This window comes from Bos grunniens, chromosome 1, assembly GCF_055505025.1.
Source record: "Bos grunniens cultivar Pamir isolate PY7600 chromosome 1, Bosgru_T2T1.0, whole genome shotgun sequence".
NCBI classification, from domain to species: domain Eukaryota; kingdom Metazoa; phylum Chordata; class Mammalia; order Artiodactyla; family Bovidae; genus Bos; species Bos grunniens.
Window position 1 is genome coordinate 44,654,194 of NC_141165.1, and position 11,471 is coordinate 44,665,664.

At 37.2% G+C, this 11,471-nt stretch overlaps 1 non-coding gene across 1 annotated transcript; it reads right to left on the reverse strand.

Annotated features, from left to right (window-relative positions):
- Positions 1–683: 683 nt before the first annotated feature.
- TRNAK-UUU (transfer RNA lysine (anticodon UUU)) lies at positions 684–756 on the reverse strand. The gene has a single exon. It is a non-coding gene; the product is annotated as a tRNA-Lys (tRNA).
- Positions 757–11,471: the final 10,715 nt, after the last annotated feature.

The following is an 11,471-nucleotide window of genomic DNA, read 5'->3' on the forward strand; positions in this document are numbered from 1 at the left end:
TAAACTACTCACATTGATCCATTTTGTCATATTGAAATAATGCCCAAGACTTAATCTTACCTGATTTAATTTTCTGATCATCTATCCCATCACTACTCACCTACATTATCTATCTTACCCTTTCATCTCTTCACTCTATAAATTTCTATTCACTTTTTTTAGGATAATTCAAAATAATTTCTTAGCCTGAAGGTTAGGTGAAATATTTGAAGAATGTAATCGATAAAATGTGTTGTATGATGGTTAGAACAATAGAGATATTAAAAGAAATATTTTTGTATGAATAAAGTTGACAGTTAATACACTGGTAAAAGTTATTAACCTATTAGCAATCAATAATACCATTCAAATTTCTAAGAAACAGTAAATATCTCTTCCTTAAACTATACTTCATATTATCTTTAAAATATGACTGAAGCTGAATTTAATCTTTTTGCCTCAGTACATTTTGATTTATTATAGTAATTTCTTGGGATATTTGTCTTTTTTTTTTTTTTTACTTCAACTGGGTTTTCAATTTTATTTAAAATTTTTTGAAGTATTGTTGATTTACAATGTTGTGTTAATTTCAGGTGTACAGCAAAGTCATTCAGTTATATATAATATATATTGCTGGCTAGGTATTTTAAATTCAGTGACCATTATGGTGGTTAAAGTACATTTGTTTAGTTATTTATTTTTGTTGCCTGGACAGGGATTTGAACCCTGGACCCTCAGATTAAAAGTCTGATGCTCTACCAACTGAGCTACCCAGGCTCTATTTTATATATAACAGTATGTGTATGTTAATTCCAAACTCCTTGTTTGTCCTTGTTTGTTCCTACCAAAGGGAAAACTTTTGGTTACCTTAAGTGTGTTTCCTATGTCTGTGGGTCTCTTTCTGTTTTGTACATAGGTGTATTTGTATCACTTTTTTAGATTCCACATATAAGCAATATCATATGATATTTGTCTTTGTCTGGCTTACTTCACTTAGTATGATAATCTCTAGGTCCATCCATGTTACTACAAATACATTATTTCCATTCATTTTTATGGCTGAGTAATATTTCAATATATATACTCAGTTTCTTTATCCATTCACCTGTTGCTGGACATCTAGGTTGCTTCCATGTCAGTCAGTTCAGTTGCTCAGTCGTGTCCGACTCTTTGCGACACCACGAACCTCATGTCTTAGCTACTGTGAATAGTACTTCAGTAAACATTGGGTTAACATGTACCTTTTCAAATTACGGTTTTCTCTAGATATATGCCCACGAGTGGAAGCGTCTGCCTGGGATGCAGGAGACCCGGGTTCAATCCCTGGGTCGGGAAGATCCCCTGGAGAAGGAAATGGCAACCCACTCCAGTACTCTTGCCTGGAGAATCCCATGGAGGGAGGAGCCTGGTAGGCTACAGTCCATGGGGTCACAAAGAGTTGGACACGACTGAGCGACTTCACTTCACTTCACTTCATGGTAGTTCTAGTTTCAATTTTTTAAGGAACCTCCATGCTGTTCTCCATAATGACTATACCAACTTATAGTCTCACCAACAGGGTATCATTTATACCTAGAGACAAATAAAAAATGAAAGCATGATGATCCAAAACCTATGGTATACAGCAAAAGCAGTGCTAAGAGGGAAAGAAGTTTATAGGAGTAAAATCCTACCCCAGGACACAAGAAATATCTCAATTAAACAGCCTAAACTTATACCTAAAGCAATCAGAGTAAGAACAAACAAAACCCAAAGTTGGTAGAAGGAAAGAAATCACAAAGATCAGAGCAGAAATCAATGGAGATGAAGAAAACAAAATGAACAAAACCAAAAAGCTGATTCTTTAAAAAGCAAAATTGATAAACCTTTAGCCAGATTCATCAAGGAAAAAACAGGGTCCAAATCAATAAAATTATAAATGATAAAGGAGAAATTACAACTGACACCACAAAAATACAAAGGACGATAAGAGATAACTACAACCAACTGTATGCCAATAACATGAACAATCCTCTTTCCAAGAAATGGATAAATTCTTAGAAAGGTACAATTTCCCAAGTTGGAAGCAGAAAGAAATAGAAAATATGATCAGACCAGTTACAAGTACTGAAACTGAATCTATAAAACTCCAAACAAAAGTCTGGCACCACATGGCTTCACATGTAAATTCTATCCAACCTTTAGAGAAGAGTTAACACCTCTTCTTCTGAAACTATTTCAAAAAATTGCAAAGGAAGGAGTACTTCCAAAGTCATTCTATGAGGCCACCATCACGCTGGTACCAAAACCAAATAAGGAAACTACAAAAGATGAAACTTATAGGCCAATATCACTGATAAGTATAGGCACAAAAATCCTCCACAAAATACAAGCAGACCTAACCCAACAATACATTAAAAGGATCATACACCATGATCAAGTAGTATTTATCCCAGGAATGCAAGGATTTTTCAATATCCACAAATCAGTCAATATAACACAGCACATTAACAAAGAATAAAGACCATTTGATCATCTCCATAGATTCAGAAGAAGCTTTTGATAAAATCTAACATCCATTTATGACAAAAACTCTACAGAACAAGGAACTTCCCTGAACATACTAAAAGCCATATATGGCAAAAGTATATGTTAGTCACTCAGTCATGTCTGATTCTTTGCAACCTCGTGGACTGTAGCTCTCCAGACTCCTCTGTCCATGGAATTCTCCAGGCAAGAATACTGGAGTGGGTTGCCATTTCTTTCTCCAGGGGATCAAACCCCAGTCTCTTGCATTCCAGGCAGATTCTTTACCATCTGAGCCATGGGTTGTATCATGCTGAACAGTGGAAAGCTGAAAGTATCTCCTGTAAGATCAGGAACAAGACCTTCCAGGTGGAATTAGTCAACCCCACTAACACCTGTGCTCTTTTTATTTCGGCTGTAGTGTTGTTGAAAGTGCTCTTTAAACTTAAATGTACTTACAAATCACTTGAATGTCTTGTTAAAATGCAGATTATGATTTAATAAGTTTGGTGTGAGATCTAAGATTCAACACTTAAATGATATTCCCAAGTGCATCACACTTTGAGTAGAAAAATATCATAGCATTAACTGCATTGTGCTTAGATGTTTAGTTTATATGAATTTCATCCAATAGACTACAGTGTTGGAGTATCATTGGTGCCCACACATGCTATTGAACAACTCTGTGTGTTAGTTGCTCAGTTGTGTCTGACTCTATGCGAACCCATGGACTGTAGCCCACGAGGCTCCTCTGTCCATGGAGTTCTCCAGGCAAGAGTACTGGAGTTGGTAGCCATTCTCTACTCCAGGAGATCTTCCTGACCCAGGAATCAAACTCAGGTCTCTTGCATTGCTGGCAGATTCTTTACCATCTGAGCCACCAGGGAAGCCCCTTTGTTCAAATAAATGACTAAAACTTGACCTGACATAAAATTCACCATCAAAGCAGTACTCTCAGCTTTTCTCAACCTTCAAGGCTTCTAAGATTACTATCAAATTTCTTCTTGTGAACAAAGATAGTAAATCCCAAAATTTAGTCTCACAGTGCTTCCTCACTAAAAAAATCTTCCACAGGAGAATTGCTTTCAGGATACAAGCATAAATAAAAAGTAGTAAAATGCATTATCCAGAACTTAAAACTTGGAGGCCTTTCAGAAACATTTACGGAGCTTTTCAAATTTCTGAGGTTAGTATTTAAAGTTGGACTTTTAAATTCATTTTTTATTGCTGCTTAAAGCATTGCCACAAAGTGGCTTAAAACAGCAGCCATATATTAGCTTACACTTCTGTAGATCAGAAACCTAAGCATGCCATGGCTCAGTTTTCTGTTAAAAGCTCAAAAACTGAAATCAAGATCAACTGGGCTGACTTCCCCTCTGGAAGCTCCGAGGAAGAATCTGTTTCCAAGTTCATCAGGTTGTTTGTAGAATTCATTTCCTTGCAATTATAGAACTAAGGACCCTGTTTCCTCGTTGGCTATAAGCTGGAGACTCCTCTCAGCTCCTAGAGATCACCTATATTCCTTGCCACATGGCTCCCTCCATCCTCAAGCCAGTAATAATGGATAGAATCATTTCCAGTCTTCATAGTGCTGACCTCTTCCATCTCTAACATCCAGACTCAAATTTAAAGGGTTAGTGTGATTCAAGCGGGCTCATTCAGACAATCTTAAAGTTAGCTGATTTGGGACTTTATTTACATTTGCAGAATCACTTAACACCTTGATTAGTGTTTGAGTGAATAAGTGGGAGAAAGAATGTGTACACCCAGGGCTGGCATTTAGGGATCATTTGAGAGTTTCTCCCTACCACAGCTTCCAGATGAAAGCCTGGAGAAACTCATTTACCTCTCTTCCTAGATTCCATGGAAATAAAAAAATAAAGGTGTACCACAGACATTGAATCCATAGCAACACTGAAAATGGGAAGGGGTGAAATTAGTGCACTCATCATTGGGACATCTGAAGATCACAGGTAAAGACTGAAGACTGAATTAAGAAAAGGCCACTCGGGGCACTGGGATGCCTGCAGCTGAGGGGAAAGCCCGAAATGTCCAGGTCAACAGGCTTAGCGGGGGAATGTGCTATGGGCTGTGTACTGTTTATCAGGGGTCCCCAGCCTCTGTGATCTGATGCCTGATGATCTCAGGTGGAGCTGATGTAGTAATAATAATAGAAATAAAGTGCACAATAAATCTAATGCACTTGAATCATCTCAACCATCCCTGCCCAGGTCCATAAAAAATTTTTCTTCTTTGAAACTGGTCCCAGGAACCAAAAAGTTTGAGGACCACTGTTGTGTATGCAATAGCCAGGCTGGATGGTCCTGCCTCATTTGTATACCCCCATCATGACACAGTTTTAATAATATAAGCTGTATATTTCAGTATTTATTTTGGTAGAGCTGCCAAGACAATGAAAAAAAAAGGTTAAAAATGTAATATCTCGTAGGGGAATGGGACTGAAGCTAGGATGATAAACAGAGACCATTTTTCATTTAACTTCTTTCTGTACTTTTGTGTTCTTTTTAGAAATTTTGTGTAAATAATACAACTTTATTGTAAAAATAAATGCATTGGTTTCTTATTATCTTTTGATTTAAAAGAATTCTCTATATAGTCTAGACACTAATCCATCAATTTTATGGATTATTTTTGCTGTTTGAGACTTTTCCAGTTTACAAAGACTTTTCAGATAGAGAAGTTAATTTTAGTGTTGTCTAGTTTACCAGTTACTTCTTTTATAGTCAGTAATTTTTGAATAAAATTAAAATATCAAGATTTATTGACTTGGAAGCAACAGAAGACAACTTCAGTTCAGTTCAGTTCAGTCGCTCAGTCGTGTCCGACTCTTTGCGACCCCATGAATCGCAGCACGCCAGGCCTCCCTGTCCATCACCAACTCCTGGACTTCACTCAGACTCACGTCCATCAAGTCAGTGATGCCATCCAGCCATCTCATCCTCTGTTATCCCCTTCTCCTCCTGCCCCCAATCCCTCCCAGCATCAGAGTCTTTTCCAATGAGTCAACTCTTTGCATGAGGTGGCCAAAGTACTGGAGTTTCAGCTTTAGCATCATTCCTTCCAAAGAAATCCCAGGGCTGATCTCCTTCAGAATGGACTGGTTGGATCTCCTTGCAGTCCAAAGGACTCTCAAGAGTCTTCTCCAACATCACAGTTCAAAAGCATCAATTCTTTGGTGCTCAGCCTTCTTCACAGTCCAACTCTCACATCCATACATGACCACAGGAAAAACCATAGCCTTGACTAGACGGACCTTTGTTGGCAAAGTAATGTCTCTGCTTTCAATATGCTATCTAGGTTGGTCATAACTTTTCTTCTAAGGAGTAAGCGTCTTTTAATTTCATGGCTGCAGTCACCATCTGCAGTGATTTTGGAGCCCAGGAAAATAAAGTGTGACACTGTTTCCACTGTTTCCCCATCGATTTGCCATGAAGTGATGGGAGCAGATGCCATAATCTTTGTTTTCTGAATGTTGAGCTTTAAGCCAACTTTTTCACTCTCCACTTTCACTTTCATCAAGAGGCTTTTGAGTTCCTCTTCGCTTTCTGCCACAAGGGTGGTGTCATCTGCATATCTGAGGTTATTGATATTTCTCCCGGCAATCTTGATTCCAGCTTGTGCTTCTTCCAGCCCAGCGTTTCTCATGATGTACTCTGCATAGAAGTTAAAAAAGCAGGGTGACAATATACAGCCTTGACGTACTCTTTTCCTATTTGGAGCCAGTCTGTTGTTCCATGTCCAGTTCTACTGTTTGCCATAAAAAGACAAAGAAAAATTGTGTCATAATTTCAAGAGTCTTTTAGTAATGATATCTTCTGGTACAGCTTGATCCAGGAGCAAATAACCATCAGAATTCCTCTCTTTGTTCAGACTCATTAGAGTTGACTCTGTTCTTCATTCTCACACACCGGAAAATAGGCACTGGTAACCTTACTCATCTGGGTCATCACAAGATAACTGCACTCCAAATCCATACTCTCTTACTATCAAGTCTACAGGAAACAGAGAAAACTTCTCTTTCCCAGAAGTCCAAATACTAGCTCATGATTTAGCAGCTATCATTTGCATACAAGCCTATAATGAACCCATAATTATGGACAAGATGGGGCATGCTGACCAATTCAGATCAATTTGAGTCCCCTTATGCATCTGGAAACCTAGTCAACCGTTGAAAAGCACATGGGCTTAGAGTAGGGAACTAAGGGTAAGATTACCAAAAAATACTAACCTTGTGGGGCTAGGTGGCCCCCAAACCAATTAATGTCCAGATAATAATTACTTTTCATTTCATAAGTGATGCTGAAAAATGATTGCTACTAGATTTAAGGATAGAAACTTGGTATCAAATACTGGCCTTTCCATCTAGTATAAGATAATTATCTACTTCCTCTAAGTTACAGTGCTTCATATTTAAAATGTAAATGATAATATTTTTTAAGGTTATTGTGGATCAGATAGAAATTATATGTAAACAGCTTGACCCATGCTTGATAAACATAGTACCATAACTGCTATTAACATTTGAGTATTAATTGAAAGCTATGTGCCTCCTTTTCTAGAGGCAGTCACATGTGAAGCTGCCTCTCTGCTTATGGTATTAATCTTTTGTTAACTGGACATCAGTTAAAGGAGATGAAGCTGGAGTGTAGCACTCATGCCTGCCCTACTGAAATCCAGTCCAGGTTGATCTGTTCTGTTGATTGATGAAGAGAAGCCACACAGATGCTCATTCTCAAAAGCCTGACTGTTCTGTTTTAATCTGTTAACGTCAAGTTCTATCTTTTTGCTTAAAAAATGTACATTTAAGCAATTTAATTAGCCTTTCAGTGATTTCCTCATCTATAAAATGGGCAATAATATCACCTAAGATAATAAAAGCTAGATTATGTGCTAACACTTGGCCAAAATAGGGACTTGCAAACACAAATCCCTCCCTACTTCCCCCTTCCCTGCACTAACTGCAGGGTTTCTAGTCTTCTGCATTTCTTTCATCTTCTTCCTAAGTCAACATATACAAACAAAAGCATACAACCTTTCAAGGAAACATATGCTCTTAGGATTTCTCTAAGAAAATGTTTCCAAGAAAAGCCATCAGCCAAGGAATAGTTAAGGGAGAGAGCACAGCACTTCCCCTTTACTGTAAGAACATTACAGGATGGCAGGGAGTCACATTTTTAATTTATTCTGCTTTGGCTTCTTTGTGGTCAGTTTTGAACTCTTGCTTACATTTAGGGAAATTCCACTTACGACACTTAGACTGAGAGGGAGAGATTTTCAGGGCAATTAAGAAGCAGATGCACTTAATATAAATGTCTGGGGCCTTTAAAAATAGCCCATTATTTGCTTTTTGAGAAAGGCTATCACAAAACAAAGTTCTACTGTTAATGTTCCATGAGAATACATTATATTATTATGACTAGTGTAAGAAGTAAGAGAAGCTGGTATTTATTTAACCAACCCACTAGAATGTCATACATTTCAAAATAGATCTCAAAGTACATTTTTACTGAGTGCCATGGGTGTACCCACCACCATGCTAAGTGGATAAGGATAACCAAAGAAATGATCATTTTTAAAAACATGAATGACTGCAAGCATGGCAGAATGTAGCTTACCATATGCAGAAAAAGTGCTAACATAATCCAGTGAGGAGTGACTGAAATATTCAAAAATCACGAGCCCTTTATTTGTCTTCTTCTATGTGTTCCTGAGAGGAGCTTGAAATTCAACTAGTATAGGATTTCAAAATCAAAATCTTGTATATTGGACCTATTTAAAAATTTGGATAATTTCTACTTACCCAGAATAACTTGAGCCAATGGTTTATATGACTGAAGTTACAAAAAAATAAATAAAACCACATTGATTTTAAAAGATTTGAATAAGTCAGTAAATAATAATAGTAATGGAAGTAATAATGAAAGTAAATTATTCAGTTTAAATTACATGAATAATTGATCGTGTTACTTAGTTACAAAATCTTGAGATAGCTTTTTTTTTATTATTTCACATGCCATCTTGTTCTTTGAAGCCTCAGAATCCAGAAGGCTGGGAAAGGTGCTCAACTGAAAATAAAGAGTTGTTGGTGGGAAGGAGCCTGAGGCATTCCACCTATGGGAGGGAGGAAAGTCAAGCTAATTAATCTGTCTGAAATAAGCTAATCAAACTGTCTGAAATAAAAATATTTCAGACAGTTTGATAAACTGGACCACTCAAGTGGTGGTCCTGCAGAGCTGTGGAAACGTTTGGGCAACTTTCTACCAACTTCTCCAGGAAAAAGTGCAAGTGCTTCTGCTTTGGTAATAGTTGTCTCTTTATTAAGCAGATCCAGTGGCTATTTGTTTGATGATGCCTGATTCATTGATGAACTTAACAGAGATAGTCTAAAAAAGAGAAGTTGGCCTTTCAGTCAATCAGCAACCAATGAATTAGATGGAGATGAGATGGTCCAGTGATTTAGTCACGGCTGGGTTCACCCTGGTTTCCAGTGAGGATGAGGGTGGAAATCTAGGCAGTGAGGAAACAGGAGGAAATGTAAGATGAAAAAGAGGTAACTATATGGGTGGTGGGGTGGTGATGAATGGGGAAGGACTACTCTAGCATCTTTTTTCCTTAATTAATTGCTATTTAAACTCCTAATTTTATCCCCAATAGAAAGTCCTTGTGCACTGACACAAGGTCATTTCTGAGCAATGAAAGGAGGTTCTTTCAGTAGGAATATGATGCTATGTTTAGGAGATGATAAAAGAAGGAGAAGGAGATAGACTGCACTATGAAAATAATAAATACCAATATCAAAAATAATAAATGCCAATATTGTTTACCACCCATTTGCTCATGGCTTATGAGTTAATGTTTGTATAGACTTCTTAGTTCATAGTGTGAAAGTAAATAGAAATAATTACCATTAAATATGAAGTTTTGCAGTCCTCACCCTAAAATACATTAGTTATAAGAGATGTTTTAAACATCTCTCTGCAGAGAGGTTAGCCAAACTGACCAAAGAAGAGGACCTTAGCTGAGAGCACTATAATTCAGCAATCACTGCATCATCTTGGTGTTGTAAAGAACATGGGGTAGAACTACAGTTAGTCCCTTGTTTCTAACCCAAATATTTCTCTTTTTAAAGTCATAGCTTCGGTATTTTTAAAATTGGATAATAATAGCATTCTTTTAAGGTTGCTGTGAGGATTAAGAATAACATATATAAAATTCATATAAAAATATTAGCACATATTAGAGTTACAATAAACTGCAGCTATTACAATGGTGTCACAGGTATCTCATAAAAAGTTCCTACATTCTAGCTACTCTGTGTACTCTCTTACCTTTTTTTCAAAATCTATTAGCTCTGTGCTAATATAGTTTATCTTTTTGCCTGATACTTAATTTTTAGCTGTCTGATTATCTGAAGAATAATTGTAATCCAGCGTCAGCTTGATTTTCTTCATTCCAGCTTCACTCCTCAATGCTATATACTGTATCTCCTCTAGAGCAGATGATCTTCAAGTGCCACTCAGCCCCTGCATCTAGTTTAGAAGTGGACAGTCAGGGAATATTAGTGAAGACGTTCTGAATAAACTAGAGTATGACCTACAGCTTGAAGGAGGAGCACAATTGAAATTAAAGGGACTGTACATTTGCTTTTCAATATTCCATATAGACTACAGAGTTCTATTTTGTGTTTTCTCTCACAATGCCATCCTTCCTTACTTCAAAATTTTGACACAGCCTTTCTGTGTTCCAAGAATGGATGATGTAATTGTCAGAGACTTAAGAAGTTGGCTTAATTTCTTTTTCTTATGGTAGGTCCTTAGACCTACCACAAGTTGGTTATCTGTTTTAAATATAGCAGCATGTACATATCAATCCCATGTACATATTAACTCCCAGTCTATCACTTCACACTTCCCCCTTGGTAACCACAGGTGCATTCTCTGTTTATGGTTTATAAATAAGTTCATTTGAATCATTTTAAAATAAGTTCATTTGTATCATTTTTTAATATTCTTCATGTAAGTGGTATCATAAGAAAGGTTTCTTTCTCTGACTTGCTTTACTTAGTATGATAATCTCAAGGTTCATCCATGTTGCTGCAAATGGCATTATTTCATTCTTTTTAATGACTGTGTAATATGCCATTGTGTATATAAATACCACATCTACTTTATCCATTCATCTGTCAATGGACATTTAGATTACTTGCAAAGGAGAAAAGGAAAGATATAAGCATCTGCATGCAGAGTTCCAAAGAATAGCAAGAAGAGATAAGAAAGCCTTCTTCAGCGATCAATGCAAAGAAATAGAGGAAAACAACAGAATGGGAAAGACTAGAGATCTCTTCAAGAAAACTAGAGATACCAAGGGAACATTTCATGCAAACATGGGCTCGATAAAGGACAGAAATGGTATGGACCTAACAGAAGCAGAAGATATTAAGAAGAAGTGGCAAGAATACACAGAAGAACCATACAAAAAAAATCTTCACGACCCAGATAATCACGATGGTGTGATCACTGACCTAGAGCCAGACATCCTGGAATGTGAAGTCAAGCGAGCCTTAGAAAGCATCACTACAAACAAAGCTAGTGGAGGTGATGGAATTCCAGTTGAGCTATTTCAAATCCTGAAAGATGATGCTGTGAAAGTGCTGCACTCAATATGCCAGCAAATTTGGAAAACTCAGCAGTGGCCACAGGACTGGAAAAGGTCAGTTTTCATTCCAATCCCAAAGAAAGGCGATGCCAAAGAATGCACAAACTACTGCACAATTGCATTCATCTCACACACTAGTAAAGTAATGCTCAAAATTCTCCAAGCCAGGCTTCAGCAATATGTGAACCGTGAACTTCCTGATGTTCAAGCTGGTTTTAGTAAAGGCAGAGGAACCAGAGATCAAATTGCCAACATCCGCTGGATCATGGAAAAAGCAAGAGATTTCCAGAAAAGCATCTATTTCTGCTTTA